The following is a 22,016-nucleotide window of genomic DNA, read 5'->3' on the forward strand; positions in this document are numbered from 1 at the left end:
TGTCCATAGAATTTTCATTTGGAAGTTAGAGGGTGATCCATGTATTTTGGCAAATTTGAGGTGAGCATCAATGTTCTTAGTAAGGAATGGTTCTATCTAGCTAGTCTCCTATGAAACCTATTTCTGATCTAGTGTTTTTCTGATAGTAGAGTCATAAACACTGACTTCAACCGAGAGAGAGAGAGAACTAGGTCCCGAATGTTGTTCCGAGGCTGTTTCTGGTTTCTTATTTTGTATGCAAGCTGGGCTCACTGTCAAAATTCTGACATCCAGATTTAATAAGGAAATTAAATAATATAGAATAACAAAATTCTAGTCCAACCCCTTGTCCAAACAGAAGACCCTGTGCTCTGCCATTCTAGACAAATGGCTGCCCAATCTCTTCTTAGAAACCTCCAGTAGCGAAGCACTCACAACTTTTGAAGGCAAACCATTCCTGATTGATTGTTTTGTCAAGAAGTTTCTCCTTGTTGGATCTCTCTTTGGTAAGTTTCCATTTAACTACTTACATACACACATGTATGCATGTGTGTGTGTATAAATTTATGTATGTATGTATGTATGTATGTATGTGTTTGTGTAACTATTTGCGTAATTAGCAGAATCTTTACTAAGATTTAAGATCTTAGTATACATGACCTTAATTAAAGGAAATCTGATTTTTTTTATTCAAAAAGCATTATTATACATCATGATATAGAATATCCAACAATATTCAAGTCAACAAAACCAGTATGTGTTTTACAACATTAAAAAGAATGGGCTTCAGAGCAGGAAACTTTTCTGGTTTTTGTAGATCTAATGTCATCTCCTACATCTTAAAGAGACACAGTAGATGAGGAACCAATGAGTCTAGCAAGATGAGGAACCAATGAGGAACTAGATTTCTTGAATTCCTATAACTTGGACAAATCCAGGTACAAATACAAGAATCTAGTCATTTCAGCTGCTTATGCCTCTCAGCTGCTAGTAGACTACGGAGTAGCTCATTCTGCCTCTGAAGATGCCAGCTAGAACTATCAAGTGAAGCATCCGGACATCAGAAAACCACACTACAGCCATTAAGCCTGAAAGCTCATCACCCCTTGACACTAACCACAAAAGCCTACATCAATACTGATAATTATGTGCTATTAAATTGGTGTCAATTTTCTTCATAATGATCTATCCATAACCTGGTCTGTCAGGTTTTTCCGAAGTATAGTATGCATGACGATATATGTCATTTTTCTTGCTTCTGGTGTTTTTGCTTTGTGTAGTTGAGTGAATATTCTTTATCAAGTTCATACAGATGATTATGCTCCTGAGTGAAGAAATGGAGAGAAAACAGAAGGGCTCCACAAGGGGTCTGAGCTGAAGAGAGGAAAGAGAGAGGAGGGAAATTGCTGACTAATTGCTACTAGCCAGCTATTTTCTGAAGGTTGCTGATTGTGCACTGTATATGTTTGGAGGACTGCTTACTGTTAACCTAGCTGGCACAGTTTCAGGGTCCATATATGGAATCCAGTTCCTGAGAGCAAACTCACAGAGCAAACAAACAGGGGAGCAAGTAAGTAAGTTTCATGTGGAATCTGGCAGAAGTGTGACAGAGAACTCTAAAATAGCATATAGAAGTCAAGGAAGTTTCAAGGTGCTCTGCAATTGTGTGCTATGCAGGTCCTCCAGTTTAAAGAGTAACCAAACTATACCTTCTGGAAATGAAAGCTTGTGATTGTACAAGTAGATTGTACAACGGCAATTGGATTAAAAAAATTAATCTACTAGTCCAGTTTTAAAATTTGCAAACAATTAGGACAATTGAAACTGGTCTAGAGTCAACATACATCCCACTTAATTACAAGTAGTTCTTGACTTACAATCTTTCACTTAGTGACCATTCGAAATTACAACAGCATTGAAAAAAGTGACTTATGATCGTTTTTCAGACTTATAACCACTGCAGCATCCTCATGGTCACGTGATCAAATTCAGATGCTAGGCAACTGGCTCATATGGGTTGCAATGTCCCAAGTCATGTGAGCACCTTTTGCAATCTTCTGACAAGCAAAATCAATGGGGAAGCCAGATTCATTTTATATCCATATTACTATCTTAACAACTGCAGGGATTTACTGTGTATCTTTGAGTCAGTGTTTACTCCTGGCAGCCACCTGGACTAGTTCCTACAGTTTTCTTGGCAGAGAAGTGGTTTGTCATTGCCACTGCCATATTTTTGCTATAGCCATGGTGGTGCAATGGTTAGAATGCAGTATTGCAGGCTAATACTGCCGACTCCCAGCAATTTGATCCTGACTGGCTCAAGGTTGATTCAGCCTTCTGTTCTTCTGAGGAAATGAGGACCCAGATTGTTGGAGGCAATGTCATGTGATGCATTGTGACGTATTGCAACTTTTTTTTCCATTGCCGGCAATGGGGTGGGCGCAGTTTCGCCATTTTGTAACCAGCCTGCGGGCCGGCAGTTTGACACCCCTGGCTTAGAAGGACTGTAAAGCACTATGAAGTGTTATATAAGTCTAAATGCTATTGCTATTTGCCTGTTTCCTAGGGCTGAGAGTGGGTGACTGGCCCAAGGTCACCTAGCTGGTTTCATTCCTAAAGTAGGATTAGAACTCATAGTGTCTCTATTTGCAGCCTGATATCTTAACCACTCACTAAATTGACACTCTTATGAACCTTTGAAAAAATATCTAGAATAAATTTGGTCCAATTTTACTTTAAAATATGTTTTTTTCAATTTAAATAATGTTTATAAATATATTATTTTGTATTAATGCAAGCTTTGATTAATGGCATTAAACAAAACACTCTCTCCAAAGTTCCAAATAAAATTTCATTTGAACAATATGCTAAAGAGTTACCCCTTATTTATTTTCCAATTCTTTTCAGTGATGACTGATACCAAAACCTCAGTACTACATATATTTTTTCTGTCGGAGCTTTGAGTTTACCAAGCTTTAAGATCAGATTGGACAAAGGATCCCTTTATTTCATAAGAATCCTCTAGGCCTTACTATTAATCACAGAAACTCTGCTCTTATTTTAAGATAAATTAGAGTTGCAAGGAACATGCATTTTCAGTGCTGGCACCACATAAAGAAGTAATATCTAACTCCCACTTATTTTAAGTAGAATTTTATTTTATTTCAATCTACTCCATTCTTCTCCATCCACTGGAATTGCAGTCTAACTGAATAATATTAGTGGAAAATATTTTTTATAAAGTGAAAACTTTTGTTTTGAAAGATGAGCGAACATTATAGTTGAAGAACAGAAGAAATAAAATTGTTTCCAGGCATTGCCTCTAAAATCTGTCTTCTCAGAATACCGTTTAGCTTTCAATGAAACAATTAGCATCTTCAAACACAAAATGCAGGTCAAATGAAGGTAGAATACTTGCTATGCTTGCAAAAGAGTTTAGGATTAACCTCTGGCATTTCTAATTAAAAAAAGGCCAAGCAATGTCTAATGATGAAGAATTTATTTGACAGGAATCCCAAACAGCTGTTGTTCATCACCGTAAACAGTACTGTTCTAGTTGAACAAAAAGTCTGACTTGGAGAAAGAAAGTTTCTTTTTTTTTAAACAACATTTTATTAAATTGTACAGTAAAATACAAACTACAAAGCAAATAGGACAAAATGGGGAGGGAAAAGGTAGAAGAAAGTGATGGAAAGGGAGAAGAAAGAAAAAAAAAGAGATTGACTTCCAACTTCCCACTGCAGTAGAATAGAGCATTAATGTCGAGCCTCAAGCCTTTTTACTTTTTCACAATAGTAAAAACTAGCCATTTCTGTAACAAGAAATCAATCTAATCAGTGAAACCCAGAATCAAAGTTTCATTTTTTTCCACCTCAAGCACAAAGTCCAGAAGCAGTTTCCATGTAGAAATGAATGTACTTGTATTCTTTTCTTTAATCAAAGCAGTCAATTTTGCCATCTCTGCCAGCTCCATCAACTTCTGTAGCCATTCATCCATAGTGGGAGAAAGTTTCTCATGTTCTACATTTATGAACTTATCCTACACCAGGGGTGTCAAACTGCCGGCCCATGGGCCGGATGCATCATAGCAAAACTGCGTCCACCCCATTGCCGGCAATGGCAAAAAAGTCGCAATACATTGTGACATATCACATGACACTGCGAGTTTGACACCCCTGCCCTACGCCATGGAGTCTATTGCTTCAAGGTCTAGGAATAGGCCCTAGCCTAATGAATTGCCATGACTGTGTAAATTCACATATCTATTTAGATTAATAATAAAATATAAATATACAATGTTTCATGGAACATTCAGTGTCCCATGAAAGCTTCTATCATCTGAAACTTAGGACATAATTTCTCAAAGAGGAACCTTAGCTCCACAAACTATGTCCTTTCAGGTTTGTTCCAGATATTGTGTTCTCATAGGAATACATCCACATGAGCTCTTAATGACTTTTAATAGTTTTGGTTCTTCTCTCTTGTTAATGGACTTCCCTACTTTAATTTTTAATATCATTAACTTTCAACTGATTTAATATTTTTTCTTTAAATTTATATTCCAAATTTTTACCAAAAATTCAAGGTAGCTGAAAAATAGCAACAAAAAAACACTGTATCTTATAACTTAATTTCTGTATTATATTATTTACTATATTATTTACAATACTATAAGGCCACACCTAAAATACTGCCCAGTTTTGGTCTCCACACAATAAAAAAGATGTTGAGACTTTAGAACAGTGGTGGCGAACCTATGGCACGGGTGCCAGGGGAGGCACGCAGAGCCCTCTCTGTGGGCACGTGCGCCATCGCCCCAGTCCTAGGCCTTCAAGCTGGGTTTTATAAAACCTTTTCGCTTTAGGCCTCTGCTGCCGTGTGCAAAAAAAAAATAAAAAAATTCAATCAATCAATCAATTTCAACTTCTTGCGGGAAAAAAAGATCTTGCAAAGTTGGGATTGATTGAACTTTTTAGTTCCACCCAGTCTGCCGTTACCACCGCAGCCACACCCACCCAATGGGCCACATATCCCAATTGGCCACACTCAGCCAATGGGCCATACCGACCCAGCACCCGACGATACATATGTGGGTTTTGGGTTGCAGTTTGGGCACTCGGTCTCTAAAAGGTTCACCATCACTGCTCTAGAATGAGTTCAGATGAGTTCAGAGAAAAGCAACAAAGATGATCAGGGGACTGGAGGCTAAAATATATGAAGAATGGTTACAAGAACTGGGCATGGCTAGTCTAGTGAAGACAAGGACCAGAGGTGACATGATACCAGTGTTGCAATATTTGAGGGGCTGTCACAGAGAGGAGGGGATCAACCTATTTTCCAAATAACATGAAGACCAGACAAGCAATAACGGAAGGAGAGATTCAACCTAGAAATAAGGAGAATTTTTCTGACAGTGAGAACAATCAACCAATGGAACAGCTTGCCTTCAGAAGTTGTAGGTGCTTCATCACTGGAGGTTTTCAAGAACAGACTAGACAGCCATTTGTCAGAAATGGTATAGGGTCTCCTGTTTGAGCAGGGGTTAGACTAGATGATCTACAGCAGGGGTGTCAAACCCGCAATGTCACTTGACATGTCGTGACATATCATGACTTTTTTCCCATTGCCAGCAATGGGGAGGGCACGGTTTTGCCATGACGCATCCAGCCCATGGGCTGGCATTTTGACACCCCTGACCTACAAGGTCCCTTCCAACTCTGTTATTCTAATAATTCAAGACAGGGTGACCCTGAGCCAGGCTCATTCCCAACTCTCCTGAAAAATATTGGCCAGGTATGTATTATTTGTATGGTGTGTATCAAGATACTGAGCACAAAAATTCCAGCTCAAAACACTGATGTAAATGTCTATGTACCAGAACATAAAAAGTTTTGTAACAACCAGCTCCATTAATTTTGCTTTTCGAAAAAATGGAATGATTAACTAAGATTTTATAAAATCATCAAATAATTCATTTTCTATATCAGTAGGCTAAGCTAGTTAACACTGTTAACACCTTAAATATGTATTTTTATTATTAGATCTTTTTATTTTTTCACAGTCAAATTTATACTGGAGATAAGAAAGTCATAATTTGGCACTTGTGTGATTCTTAGTAATGATATCCTTCTCATCTTTTAACATCTCTTCATATAAGGATGCAGATTTCTGCTTTCTATGCTATAAAAATGATATTTGTAGCCTTGCCATCTTAAAATTCTCTTGAAGAACTAGATCTGCCTTACCCAACCTGGGCATCCAGTTGGTATATAGCCTTTAATTCCTACAATTTCTCAGTCAGAGTAGCCATTGCTGACAGTTCTGAGAATTGGTCTATGCATTTGGAGTGCATCAAGCTGAGAAAGGCAGAATTAGATTTTTAATATAAGAAGGGATGCAAAGTACTAAACTGCTGCTTTGTTTGACACAAGATAACATTATAAAACAGAGAAAACTAAACTGCTCACATTCTGGCATTTGGTTACATGTGAAGATTTTGCTTTTTGCAGATTAATTCACAGCAGCCTATATATTTTAGAAACTCTTGCTGTCTTATACCTAAATTGCCATCCTAGTCTGCAAAACCTATGATTCAGCAAATAACAACAACAAATTATTCAGCTTTGATTTTGAAAAAAAGCTCTTATTAGAGGTCTGCTCTTTGCTCTGGATCCTATCAGAACTGAGCCTTTAACGTATTTTCTACCAACTTTTTACCAAAACTAATTCCAGAAAACCTGTATTAAAATGAATGCCTTTTTAGACCTGTTTTCATAAAACTGCCTGAGTTCTAGCTGTCTATTTATTCTATCTGAGATATATTCAATCAGAACATAATCAGATCTTTCCGGTCCATTCTTATCACTTGCCAATTTATCCTATGAAGATACCATTTGGATGAAAAATAAGAGAAGACTAATCACATACAGTACAAACTGATTAAACACATGCAAATACTAAGTTATTAAAGATTAGACTCTAATAAAACAGGTTCATAACATTAAGCTTTCATGATAATGGAAACAATGGTATTGGTACTTTGACAAATAAGTCAGTCTCCCCAAACCTGGGCTTCTTCCACTGCTGATAATTCTAGGAGTTGGGGCACAGCACCATTATAAACTGCAGAGCACCATTATAAAAAAATAGATTTAAGCATACAGGTAGTCCTTGACTTGCAATTAATTACTTAGCAACTGGTTAAATTTACCACAGACCTCCCCAGGGCTACTTATGATCCATATTCAAAGTTCAGATGGCCTAAACACCATTTCCTGCAATAAAATGATTTCATTTTGAGCAACTAGCCTGCATTAACAGCCATTTAAACTGTCCTGTGGTAAGGCAACTATGGTTTATGTTTTGTGCTACAAACTGGTGTTGACTACCACTTTATGACAAAAAAACACTCACTGAGGAAAATGGGTTTGTTTAACGACCACAGTGATTCACTTAACCCTCACAAAAAGCTCGTAAAATCAGGTACAATCATGTGTTTGACCTTCTTAATGACTGGTAAGAGTTATAATTACAGTCATAAATTGAGGGCTACTGAACAAGCTTTATAATTGTAAAGTGTACAATAAAACAGCAGTAGATATATTTGTAAAGAAATAAGTTGATATTAGATTTTGAGATATCTCCTTTTGTAACATGTCTACATAGATAATCTACAGAAGATTAACTCTGATTTTGAACTTCTAGTAATACAAAAACTATAAACAAATGGCTTTATTTTTCTCACTTGGATGGTATTGGATGGAATGTGATGTGGAGTCAGAAAATCCTGTTATTTTAAATTAATTTTTAGTCTGAGTATTAGTTCAATACAATGTGAAATAAAAACATCAGAAATCATCACATGCTAGGCTTACAATTTTAAAAAAAAACCTGAACAGTCTTCTACAGTTATACTACAATATTGATTAAAACCCATTTTTGGAAAGGCTAAGACAGATGAAAAGTATTACCCAAATATTCTGCCATTCCATTATTTTTAACTAATGTCTTGGTTTCCATTTCTCCCACTTCTTTGCTGTGGTTTTGAAACCACCTTCAGGTTGTACACATAAAAAACATACTAGAGGAAAGCTTTCTATTTCAGTCATGTATGAGGGCTGACATCACTAAAATGGACAAAGGTGATGTGTTGTCACAATTATGAGCAAGAATTTATAATTGCAACTTCAAAATATTTTCTACATATTCTAATACACGCAGAGAAACACAAACTACGTAATAGCAGAGGAGAGATGCATGGTTATCAAAAGATGAGACTTAAACCAGTGAAAACACCAATTACTTTCCTATTGCAAAACAAAGTTGTTATTTTTAAGGATACTTACCAGCTACAAAACACCGAACAGCCACATCTCCAGTACAATGACACTTAGAGAAAAGCCAGTAGTGTAAAAGTCCCTTTTTTGAGAAATTGCATACAATACTATCCTCCAGTTGTTGGCTCCAGAATCCAAATATTATCTCTCCCTTTTATTTAGCCAGTAGGGTAAATAAATTTAGGCAGTTGGATACTCCTAAAAAGATTTTTTTTTTTGCTTAGTTCTCTTCTTTTCTCATTCAGTTTTTTTCTCTTTTTGATTTAATGTATTTCCATTTTGGTACTGAATTTGGGCTCAGTTTTTCAGGATGGCTTTTAAGTATGAACACCTAACATACTGAGAAAAGTTGAGGTATCAATTTAATTTTATGCCTTAAACAAACCATTTTAAATTTTTTCAATATTTTAAAATATTAAATATAAGTATTTTAAAATATTTTAAAACCTTTGAAATTCAGAGATACTCCTAAAATTGTAAATCTACTACCGGTAATTGTTATAAGGTACACATTTATGCTATTGCTCCACAAATAATATATTGCCACATATCAGAAGCTTCTTCTTTAGTCTTCATTATCTGTCAAGTACTTTGCCCATCTAATTTCCTCTTTGTGAATATTTATCTGCATTAGTTCCTTTCTCACTGATCTCAGGTCACTCCGACTCTAGCCCAAATTAAGGGACTACAAAATTGTAAAAAAGGGAGAGTTCCTTTCTCCCTGATAAGAGTTCACAGTTCCTATAATTATAGTTTCAGCATCCTTATGGTCCCAGTAGATACCATTTTTCTACCCACTTTCTTCCCTATTCATAATCAATTATCCTGGGCGACTTAAAATACATATTCGGTGTATGTATGTGTGTGTGTCTCTGTATTACAACTAAAAATGTTAAAACATTTAAAAACAATAACAATACAAACTCTAAATACATCCAGATTAATTATACATACTATTGGAAAAAGATACTTGGCCAGTTGGGCAATACATTCAGGAAACAGAGTCCTTAACACATTCAGCACCTCAGACCTAGGAGCGTAGCCAGTTTTTAAGGCATTATAAAAGTTGGGGCCACTCTAATCTTCGGAAGGAGAATGTTCCACATATTTTTGTCCCAAAATAGCTGTTAAATCATCTTCTTGAAAGTCATGACAAGTTAGGTCATAACTGATTTGAAGGACATATTCATAACTTCCCCATCAAATGTACTCGGTGATATATTTCATTCCAGGAACTGCAAGGTCCAGGAACACGAAAAGATGTCTGAAAACCTCAGGCTTAAGGTAAACAAGGAGAGCGGAGATTCATTAGCAACAAATGCTGAAAACACCTTTATGACTTTCAGTAACAAAAGCATTTTATGGACGAGAAATGAGTAAAGATAAATGGCTAACCTACCAAGATATACTAAAATTTTCTCAAGGGGACTGTTAAAAGAAATATTTGATACCAGAAGGATATTCCTGTCAATAGTTTTTTATGAAAAAATAACTGAAAAGTTTAAAGTAGATAAAAGTTATGATTTTGAACAAAGAATGAATTTGAAACAGAATGATACACTTAAGATGAATATATTATTGCTAAAATGTATAAACTTTTGTTGAAATATGAGACAGAGAATAAGTGAAAGAACGTTATGATAAAATGGGCTAAACTTTTAGTTATAATATACAAATGGACTAATGGGAAAATATGTGGTTGAAAAGACTGAAATTTATATTATATTCTAGCCCTAAAGAGAATTTTTATAAAATAATATATCATTAGTGCTTGTCATCAGAGAAATTGTCTAGAATGTATAAAAGTATTTCAAATCATTGCTGGATGTGAGCAACATGAAGTGACATCCTATCATGTTTGGTGGGCTGATAAAAAATCAAAATATTTTGAGTATAAATACATGAATAAATTCAAAAGATTTTATGGATTAAAATATAACTGAAACCAGAGATTTTTCTTTTGGGACTAATGGACAAGTAACTAGAAAAAATTGGGGAACTTAAGTTTTTATATATGACAACTGCAAGATTATTATATGCTCAAAAGTGGAAAGGTTCATCATTTACCTACAATAGAGAATTGTTTGGTGAAGATGATGGAATTTGCAGAGATGACCAAATTAATTGATTTGGTCAGAGAAAAAACAGTAAAAATATTTATAGTAGACTGGACACTCCTTACAGATGTTTTACATGAAACAGAACAAAACTTAGGATTTGTGATTTTGACAATTAGAAAAAAATTGAATAGAAAAACATTGAATGTTTTTTTTTGTAATCAGTGTATGAGATAATTCTGAAATATTATTTATATTTGCTCTAAGGGAAATCAGAAGCTTCTTCATCCAAATTTTTCTTTGATTTTCTTCCTGCTGTTTTGCTTTTGTTCTTTCTCTATTGATTCTGTTCTTTATTAGTCTGTTAGTTTTTGTTTTGCAAGTTTAATAAAACAAATCAAAAAATCAATAGATAGATGTTAATAAATTGGTCCAGTAAATTACAAGAAAGTCAACATCAAACTGCTCATATTCAACATGTCTTGAAAATCACTAATTTGAATGTACTTATTATCTGCAAGAAAAATATTTTATTTACAGAAATCACAGTAGCAGAAAGATTAATCAATATAATTATACTGATTTCAACAAGTAACAAGATGCAATTGACCTTGGAGAAGTTACAAATATTTGCACTTTTTTGAAAGCAAGAATGTATTGGATAATTCAAATGAGAGTATCCAGTCCAATGGCTATATTACAAGCTTAACATGACAGAAATTCATTAAAACCATTTATATATTGCTACGTATACTGCATTTCCAAGTTGTTTACAATTACTTTTAAGAAGAATAAAACCATTAAGCTAGAAGTCTCCGTATAAGATATACATTAAAAATGAATGGGAGAAAAAAAAAATCCACCTCTACCGGTACCAGTCAAAATGAGAAATTAGTACATCTCTAAATGTACCAATAGTTGCCCTTTGTTTATCAAGTGAGAAAATATTACAAAGGGCAGATATTATGATCAAGAAAGCCCATTTTCAGTGACTGCAGAATGATGATCCACAATTTATATACCAACATAAATTCTTTAACAATGCTAGCAATTTTGCATATCTGTAATGAAAAACAATCTGCTTGATCTTGCGTTACTTCAAATCCAGTAGCTTTAACTGGGAGCCAATTCACTTGCTTCAAAACAAGGGCTATAATTATGGCCAAGCACTGTACTTAGGAACCAGACAAATGCATCCTGCACTGGTCACATGACAATAATGACAAATTCAGTTTTAATTGCTTACTTTTTCCCATTTGCAGGCCATTACTTGTTAATGGCAGACTTAAAGATTTATATTAACCAGCTGATTTAAAATTTGTTGTTGTTGTTAGCTTAAATTTACTTATAATTAACATTTCTTTAAGAACATCTTGTAGGAAAGGTAAGATGGCACAGCAATTCATGTGCAAGAGGAGTTTTACAAAAATACTTTTTCAGCTTTCATAATTAGTGCAATTTGGAATCTATCATATTTCATGCATTAATATGGAAGAATTGCTTCAAAGAAAGCCATGCTTCCTTAGGCATTGGGTCAAGATGTTAAATGAGTCTTCCTGGTTGATTTGTTTATGGTTGTTGAGTTTTTTACTGATTGTAAAATTGAATTTTTTAAATGTCTGTCATGTTGTACAATATATTGTTTGTGGTTGACACTTCTTTTGAATTATTTACATTGTTCTATTTTTTTTTGTTTTAATTTCTTGTTTGCTGCCCAGAGTAATAGTGATATGGGTAGCTATATAAATTGTTTAAATAAATAAATAAATTCTAAAAGGTCCATATTTATTGACACCTTTGTTTCAAATTTCAAATTTGATTTTTTTTTTACTAACAAATTCTGATGCAAGTGAGACAGGTAGTAGGTACATCTATGCAGCCTACATGACAGAAGCCATTGAAGACTGCCATGTCCAAGAGCTGCCTGCTTTTCCACATTAACTAGAAGTGGCTGACAAACTTGTGTTTTGTATACTACAATCACAGTTAATTGAACCATGGTTTTTTAGCTCAACTGCTTGGAACTGCAAAATTAGTCACAAATTAGCAAACCACAAATTAGCAACTTTGGTGACGTCAATTTAAATTTAATATGTAATTAAAACTTGAAATTAATGATGATTTTGTATACTAGGAGGGAGAAGGGAAAGGTGCACAAACTAGCATGGTACAACGAACTGAGCTTTAAGTTGGAAACAATTTGAAAGCCTACTCACATATGTAGCAAATTGGGACTTCTGCAAATCCCAGTTTGCAAAAGTAAAATGCTATCCCGAATTTTAAGAGAAAGAGCAATAAAAAAAAATAATAAATAAATTAGTGAAAGCCCTTGCTAATTCAAAAAACTATGCTATTCCTGCTTGTCTGAATTCTACAAGTAGAGATAGTGTTAAATCACTAAGAAACAGTTTGGTATAGTTAAGACAGCAGGTACAAAGACACCTGGGTAACCTTAAGCCAATCATTTTCCTTCAGGGCTAGAAAGGAGGCAATGGCAAACTACAAGATTTGATTGTGAAACCTTGCCAAAAGACTTCAGGGACTCGTCCAGTTGCCAGGAATTAACACTGATTCAAAAGCACACCTCCAAAAAGAACACTGATAGTCCATGCTTGGAATTTTCTCCTAGTTGCCAGCTGAATCTCAATTTTAAATTGATTTCCCAGCAAGTCACCCTGAGAGCAGAGCCCATGACTAGTGGAACAAGGAGCTGACAAATAGACTGGCTCTTCAGAATTTCTCTCGGCTCAAGGAGAAAATCTGGGATTGCCCACAAGTACTCCATCTAGAATACAGTAAAACAGTGGTCATTGGCTCATTTTAGAGCTCTAGAAGCCAAGGGACTGGCCATCTTTAACCAACCACCATTTAGCACCTTCAAAAGGACACTGAGTTTCCATACTTCCTTTCTTAATCACTTCTGGAAATAGCTTGTTAACAGCTTTTGGGATACCAATAACCTTCAGAAAGGCAAGTTTCATTATACTGAGTCTTCTTCAATCCTTGGCACAAAAAAAAATGTTATGCAAATTTATTTAGGAAGAAAGAAAAAGGTCAGAACATTAATTTCAGAAAGTTATACAGTAAATGGACTGGAGGGGCAGATAGATTTGAAATAAGGTTTTGAAATTAATTACAAGAATCCTTTCTGTGAGCTGTTTAAAATTCTATAAAAATATGTGAAAATTTTGAAATTAAGGGTAAGCATCCTCCCATGAAAAATGCTGTTCATTAAAAAAAAAAAAAGCATGGCAAGAAGGAATTTTAAAAGTTGGACATTAGAGAAACCAGAAAGATTATAACTAAAAGAGAAGAGACCTATTAGTATAGAGTGGATCAATATATTCTAACTTTGGAAGAATCCAATGTTAATTGGGAATAATTAAGTCAGACGTTAAAGATTGACACTATCATAAAAATGGATTTAAGAGGTGATAGAAGAGGATAAGTTTGAGACTGAGGCTGTTTTGAATGTGGATTTAAAATTGACAGTTACAAGAATGATATGGAAAAAGATGTTACACTGAATTTACAAATGAAACCAGCTGATGTTTTGATAATTAGAAGGGATATATAAATAACAAACCGGAGGAGTGACTTGGATAACTTTTAGATTTACAAGAGAGACATGTTAAACTTATGAAGGAGTTTCTGAGAAGTGACAAAGAAAAAATGAAATCAATTTTTGGTACAATATTTAAAGGAATTTAAAAAATTCTTAAAAGAAAAGGGAAGAAATATAAAGTTGGTTTATTTAAAGTTAAAATATCAGTGTTGCTGTTTCTGGTAATTCTTAAAGGATTTTTGCTGATTGAGACTGAATGGTGAGACTACAAAGAGATGTGATATGGGAAGTAGAGATGATTTTGTAGTTATCAGAGAAGGTGATAAGTTACTGGAATAGTTTGTACTTGTCTTGATGAAGGAAGAAGCCATTTCTTTATATATCATTTTTTTTTACTGTTTTCTTTTTACATTTTTTTCACATTCTGTACTTTTATATTTTCTTAGTGTGTGTTGGTTTTTATCTTTGTATCTGGTAAACTCATTAAAAATTCTTACATTAAAAATGTAAGCTGTACAATAGCTCATTTATGCCGCAATTCCAATTTAGTGAGTGCTGTATGCATCTACAGATAGTTCTTGTGTTCCAACTATAATGGAGCCTGTCCATTGCAGTTGTAACTCGTGACAGTCATAAAATGGGTTTGTCATATGTCCTGTTTTATTATCTTTATTGTGGCAGTCATTAAGTGAATCACCACTGTCTCTAAGCGAACACCGCACTCATTAAGCAAACCAATGATTGGCTATGGGCATAGTTTTGCCAAAATTCAGAAGTAAATACCGATCTTGGCAAGCTGTTATAAAACATGATCACACGATTGCAGGACCCTATAAACAGCCATAAAAGTGGGCCAGTTACCAAGTGCCCCCAGTATAGTCACACATAACCATGGGGGCCCTGATTGTTGGAATTTCAAAGCTGGTCATAAGTAGATCCACTGGAACATCAAATGTTTGCTAAGTGACTGGTCTTAAGTCAACGACTGTCTATATTAAGACAGTTGAAACAGATTTGCTTTTATTAACTCTAAACAATAATCTCTAGAGAGCCATAGCTATCTTTGAAACATATTCCTTTGAAAGCATGGATTCTGCAGATTTTCTTTGTAGTTTGAAATGTATAAAAAGGAACTGAACGAGTCAAAAATGTAAACAGAGAAAGAGTAGCATAACTATAAAATTATCAGTAAAGGAAGAGCCTTTTCGGTTGTGGTTGTTAGGATCTTCCTTTTATAAGAAACAGCCATCCAGTTTAATTGCTTATGGATTTAGGAAATAACTTAAGCTTAATGCTTTACAAATACTTTTGGAAAAGTTACAGGTATGCATATATTTGCTTGGGAGAAAGTTATAAATATTGTTTATTGTTAAAAAAAGAGCTATTGGTAAGCAGAAAACATCCATATGCATTTTCCTTTCTGTTGCAGGGATAGCTCACCTTAAAGTCTATGCAATTCTTCAGAGGCTGATTATTATGTATTCCATGCTGCCATTGCACATCTTTTCTGTCAGATTTCTCTGAGTATGAAGTACTACAGTGCACTTGGACCCAGATTCCATTTTCACATTGAGAAATATCTAGCATGTTTTGGGATCAGTTCTAGATTTAGAAAATGCTTTTGCATCTGCTTCATATTTAACTTTTGTAAAAATCTAGTAGGCAACGTTGCTATTGCTCATATTGCAATTATTCTGCCCATATTCTGGATCTCCACCTGTGGGCTGCAGGGGAAGATATTTGCACCACCAAGCATATATTTCATTTCATTTTACTTCATTTCAATTTATTTATTTATTTAGCAAATTTATATGGCCATCCAACTCACACAAAGATGACTCTGGGCAGATTACAACATTAAAAATCCACAATTTAAAAATCTAGCCACCCCACCCCACCCACAGCAGCACTTGATCGGCTACATCTCCATTTGTAATCCCCAGACCCTCGGAGAAAACCCTGTCGTCAGGCCCTTTTGGAAAGGCAACAAGGTAGGGGCCAATCATACTTCCAGAGAAGAGGAAAACTACTGAGAAGACCCTTTTTGTGGTCTCACCAGATGTCCATTCCCTAATAGATGGCATCCACAACATATCCTGCCTTCCCGTCTTGGTGGCCAAGGGGGATGAAACAGGGGAAGGCCATGTGAGCTTTAAAGGTGATAACCAAGAACCCTGAATTGTACCTGGAAGCAGACTGGCAGCCAGTACAACTCTAGCAAAAGAGGTGCACAAAATTGTTCAGGCTGCTGCATTCTGAACCAATTGAAACTTCTGGATATCTTCAAGGGCAGCCCCATGTAAACACATTATGGTAGTCACAGACATATCCAGAATTGTGGAATATTTCTCTTTTGAAGACTCTACAGCATGTTAAGTACCATAAAGCATTTTATTTGGTCTGGTTTGGTAGCTAGACAAGGATAGAAGATGAGGGAAAGGAAGTTTAGTGTGATTATTTTTGCTTCAGTGAATGTTTATTAAGTTATACAAGTTCTTCTAAAAGTTGCTTCTTTACATCTTAATAAAGTTTTGGGCCACAGATAATTTAGTTCAAATGATAAAATCCATCCAATATTTAACAGACATTTCTGCTGGTATGTAATATTACCCATTAAGAGATAATGGGCTTATTACTTTTCCGATTGAACTGTGTGTGTGTGTGTAATTAATTTTTTTCTCATTAATCTACACTTAGTACTCCATAATGACAAAATGAAAACAGAATTTTAGAATGTCTGTAAATGTATTAAAAAGAAAAAAAACTGAAATATCACATTGGCATAAGTATTCCCATTTCCACACAGGATCTCTGGAACTCAGAGTGACCATTGGATTCTTGGTCACCCTTCTCCCCCTATTGCTCAGATTCACCAGTCGACCAGCTGTTGAAAGAGTTTTGGTTAAGCCAAACTTCTTCCATTTGAGAATTATGGAGGCCACTTGCTCTTAGGAAACTTCAGTGCAGCAGAAATTTTATTGTAGCCTTCCCCAGATCTGTGCCTTGCAATAATCCTGTCTCTGAACTCAGCAGTTCCGTTGACATCATGGCTTTTGCTCTGTTACAATATACATAGTCAGCTTTGAGGTTTTCTATAGAGAGGTGTGTGCCTTTCCAAATCATGTCCAATCCATTTACCAGAGGTAGATTCCAATCAAAGTGTAGAAACATGTCAGCAACAATCAAGAGAAATGGGAGGCACCTGAGCTAACTTTCAAGTGTTGTTGCAAAGGATCTGAATACTTATGCCAACGTGATATTTCAGTTTTTTCTTTTTAATATATTTGCTGATATTTCTAAACTTCTGTTTTCACTTTGTCATTATGGGGTACTGAATTACCCCATTAATGAGAAAAAAAAATTCAACAACTGTAGAATCAGGCTGCAGCATAACAAAATTGACACAAGTGAAGGGGATCTGAATACTTTCTGAATGCACTGTACATACACACACACACACACACACACACACAATTCCATGCCATTGAAAGCTGGCAGCAAATGCAAACACCCCAAAATCTAGCCTCCTCCATTACAAAAATAAGTTCTGCTATAAGTTGTTCTGGGCTGTCCACATTTATTTTAGCATACAAAAGTTAACTGTAAAGTGGGGGGGGGGGTTTCAGCCATATTTTTGTGTCCTCTAAATATTGACAGTGTGATTTGTGAAATTCCTCATGATTACACAAAACAGAACTGCACACATTGCATTTTATATACAGCTATGCAAATAATATGCCCAGATATCAATGGCCACTGGAGGACAAGCATTATCTTGCTTCTATCCTACATATATCTTTCTGATCCATTCATTTGAAATGAATATTTAGAATATAAACTATTTTTTCATTTTCTAAAAAACTGAGCAAACTTCTCAAAAGAGAACTAGATGGCTACCCTGCTGTATTGCCCCACTGAGTCATTTTAAGAAAAGACAGTATCAAAAGTTTCAGAAGAGAGTTATAAAATGAACTGTTTATTTCTTATGTAGACTTCCACTGATTTTATAGATGTAATCCAAGTTCAGAATAAAATAGGAAGGAAAAAAAGCAACTGAACAGCATATCATGCTATCCAGTACCATATACATACTTCAATTATTTAATTTCATTATCTCCAAACTATATGTAGTTTCTTTCCATCTTGAAATATACTGGTGTAAATGTTATTTAAAAGCAGAGATCTTTGTGCAGAACTGACATGAATCCAAGAATTAAGAATCCTGACCAGTATGGAATCCTCATTCTCCGAACCTTCTGAAATACTGGAAATTCACTGAAGCTATTCCTTATTAATGACTATAGGCAGAACATAGTCATCAATGGGCAGCAGTTGTCATTATTATGTATTATTTCTAATATGAAAAGCAGCATGAACCTGAATACCAGTTGCTGGACAGCAGCAATGTCGGGTTATGATTCTTACATCCTACTTGCAAGGCTTCCCAGGGACAGCTGCTTGGCTACCACAGGAAACAGGATGCCACTTTAGGGAGGACTTTGGTCTGATCCAGCAGGTCAGTCATGTTCTTAAGTATACACTTTACATTTCGATAAATGTCATAATTCCTGATTTTAGCTTCATGGTATGCTGCATATGTCCACTGCATACAAAAATAATGTACATATGCAATAAGTTAGTCTAATGTTTTCTTTAGAATGTCATAATTGTCTGCTCTTCACCTCTAAATCTCAGTGAAAAACTGTCATAAATATTGCTTTCTTACTTATAGATTTTAGAAAAAGCATGGTTTTCAATTTTCTTAACACCTTCATTGACTTGAGATTAGATCCTTATAATTGCAAACAAGGAATATATATAACATCAGTACAACTTACTTTTAAGGACATATGCAAATATTATTTCATTTGTTTAACCTGACACTCTTTCCATTCCTTGCCAATACAAGCAGTTTCCCAAAATGACCCTACAATCTCACTACCATATACTAAAAACAATTCTTTCATACACAGAATATCTTTACTATAAGCACTAAAATCCAGCTTTTGCTTCTCAAATATTTTAAATCTGAATATGATTTCATAAATCTATCTTCTATTATTTTAGATAACTAAATACATGCAATTTCAAAACCAACCATTAGCATTCAGTAAATTAGAATGGAACGATTAAAAAAGAAAAACAAGATAGTATATGGACTAAAAATGTCAGAATGTTATAATTTATCTACTACATGCAGCTTGTAGTAATGCATTTTTCTAAATAGCCTGTATAGAGATCAATTAAAAAGTCAAAGTCATTCACATTATAGCATTCAGTAGCATAGGCTAGAGCAGAGTCTGCTTCTCTCCACAGACATGCCTAAAGCATACAGTACTACTGGTGCAGTCCTGATCTCAGAGACATGTTTAATCATCGAGTTCAATAACTGGGAGAATTGGGCTTAAAAAATATTACATTTATCCATAAAATTTGTAACACGCATCCTTTTTTCACAATCTTTGATCAAAATGCAGAACATTCAGTCCTTACTAGCTTGAGGGTTATTCCTCCCATTGCCATCACATATAAACCACCAACGTCCTACAATCCATATATAATTTTCTAGCAGAACATGATAAAGAACAAAGCTTTTCAAAATACATTTAAATGAATGAAAGGACAGCAATCCATGCTATTGACAATAACATCTGAATATTTCAGCAACATCTTAGTAAAACACTATGTAGACATGACTAGACTGACAAATGCAACTATGATTTTCTTAAATTGTTCATCTTTTTCTAATATACATTTTACTAACTGATCTGTTACCAACTTCCCTTCCTCATTTAAAACAGACAAACAAATAAAAAGCATTACGATCAGCTTTAAGAATCAGTAAGATTTATCTGCAGAGGCATGACTCAGTATAAACTTTTAATCAAATTCTTCACGGCACTATAAAACGATGTAATCGTGTATAATTCAAGCTTTTCTACTTCTTAAAATAGAGGCACGTTTAAAGTACTACTGTGGTGACAACAGCAAAACAATTTGTAACCCAACGCCCCCGTAATACCTTCATGTTGTATCCTTTAACTGCTCCTTCTTCTGTACTTGCTATAAAGCTACCCCTATAAAAAAAAAAACCACAATAAAGAAATCTCCATTGCATTTCATTCATTCCACATCTTTTACAAGTGTCCTCCCTCTTCAGTTGCACCTGCAACAGTCTTTATCCTGCATGACTACTACTGATAGAAATTCAAAATGCAGCTGTCTGAGCATCCTTCAATGACTGCAAAGTGATCAAGCAAAACAAGTATTTGGAAAGATACAAAGTTGGTACCTACAATGAGAGTTTGCCACAAGTAAATTAAAAGCAGCAGTCCCCCCCCACCCATTTTTTTTCAAGGCAGACGCTTCCCCTTTGAAATCCTTCCAGTCCGCCCACATCGACTGCATATGGGGGGAGCCAGAAATTAGGAGAGCGTTCTGCATTCACACACATCAAATGCATGCAGGCAGACACCTTTACAGTGCAGCAGCGGCCCAAGAAAAAACCGGCATGCTTTCTTCCCCGCCGGCAGCACCACGTCCTGCTGATACGATCCTGAAACGTTACGAGAGGTTTCGGCCTCGCAACAGCTTCAAGAAAAAAGGCACACCACGTCTCTTAAAGCAGCCAGACACACCACCTCTCTCTTCTTCCAAAGCGATAGTGGAAGGAGGGGGAGGAGGGAGAGGAGCAACAATAGCAGCAACAGCTTGAAGGGTGATGAATATGCGAGCAAAGCAGCCAGTAGTGATTCTTGGCGGCAGCAGCAGCAGAACGAATCTACCTCGGAAAAGCAGTTTTGAGGGCGCATGGAGGCTGAATACGAATGCCTCCGGGCAGCAGCACCAATATACTCCTCGCATAGTCCCTAAGCAACAGCCTTCTTTCCGGGCGGCTGCCTTAATTGGAAAAAGAGGCAAGAGAGAAGCAACAGCTCGGGGGAGATGGAGATGCAGCCCCTACCCAGTTCTAGGCAAGCCCCCACCTCTCGAGACACGCGCTTAACTGAGACGGCGGACCTCTCCCGCCTTTCCCTCCGACTAGCAGCGGGGACCTTCTGACCGCGGCGTCTGCCCGTTCCCCAGCAGATCCACGGTTCGGGTAGCTGCCCCCGTGGGCTCTCCAAAGGGGACCTCCGGCCGTTGCGTCCTCCCTTCCTCACGCACACGACGGCTTCCCTCCCAGCAAGCTCCCGCCCGACTTAGCAAGGCAGTAGAAACGGGTGAGACCAACCGCTCTGCCTCGGCTTTGGGAAACGCTCCCTCCCCACCAGCTCCGGATTCCGCCTCTGCCTGGGGGCGAGCAACGGCCAGCCACCTTCTCCCTTCTTCCCCTACTTACTCTGCGCCTGAGGAAAAGAAGGGGGGGAAAGAACCGCGGCCGCCAGCACTACCGACCACTGCTGTTCTTGCAGCAGTTCAGCCAAACGTAGTCTGCCTTGCCCCGGCTGGAAAGTCCCTGGTGCGCTGCCCCGGCTGGTTCTCTTTCCCCCCGCCCGGCACTTCCTCTCCCGCCCTCGAGCCCAGTCTGGAAATCCCCGCCGCGTCGCGTTCCCTTCTTTGCTCGCACTCGCTCGCTCCCTCGCGCGCTGCCGGGCTCTTTCTACAACCAGCACACCACCCAAGCGCGTCTCCAGACTGGCTCCTCGGCACTGGCGAGGCGGGTGAACGAGGGACGGGCCTCCGCGGAGCTCAGTCCCCGCCCCGCTCATTCGCCAGCCGCGGGCTGGTTGGCTCTCTTGCCTGGCCAAACGGAAAAGAGGGGGAAAAGGGAGGGCGCTATTTCCGCACACATTTCATTCAGGAGGAAAAGGAATGATCAACCCCAGCTGTATTTCCGAGGAAGAAGTGACATAGATGGCGCTCTTTCATTCGTGCGTAATTGGGGTTTCATTTATATGGGGAGTCCCCCTGGAATTCTAGCGCTTGTTTATGTTTTGAAATGATAATAAAGTCTCTCTTTCTGAGCATGGGCCACTTCTCAGCCGGTATCTGTGCAAGCACTGACTTCCCTCGTAAAGTTCATAGGGAATTAAAACTTGATTTCCCACAGTTGGTGAGGAAGGAAAGAGCAATTCT

General features: G+C 36.7%; 1 protein-coding gene across 12 annotated transcripts in view; it reads right to left on the reverse strand.

Annotated features, from left to right (window-relative positions):
* Window positions 1–21,563, reverse strand: part of TRAF3 (TNF receptor associated factor 3) — a 70,268-nt gene extending 48,705 nt beyond the window's left edge. For 3 of the 12 annotated variants that reach the window (XM_039364812.1, XM_039364811.1, XM_039364800.1), the window contains exons 1-3: window positions 21,280–21,494; window positions 19,960–20,014; window positions 18,363–18,540 (exon numbers count right to left, since the gene is read on the reverse strand). The gene's annotated coding sequence lies outside the window, so the exon portion shown is untranslated. The other 9 variants (XM_039364806.1, XM_039364804.1, XM_039364802.1 and 6 more) reach the window with 9 other exon arrangements.
* Between the last annotated feature and the right edge of the window lie 453 nt (window positions 21,564–22,016).

Source organism: Crotalus tigris, unplaced genomic scaffold (assembly GCF_016545835.1).
Source record: "Crotalus tigris isolate CLP2741 ecotype Arizona unplaced genomic scaffold, ASM1654583v1 scf7180000019856.1557650, whole genome shotgun sequence".
Taxonomy (NCBI): Eukaryota; Metazoa; Chordata; class Lepidosauria; order Squamata; family Viperidae; genus Crotalus; species Crotalus tigris.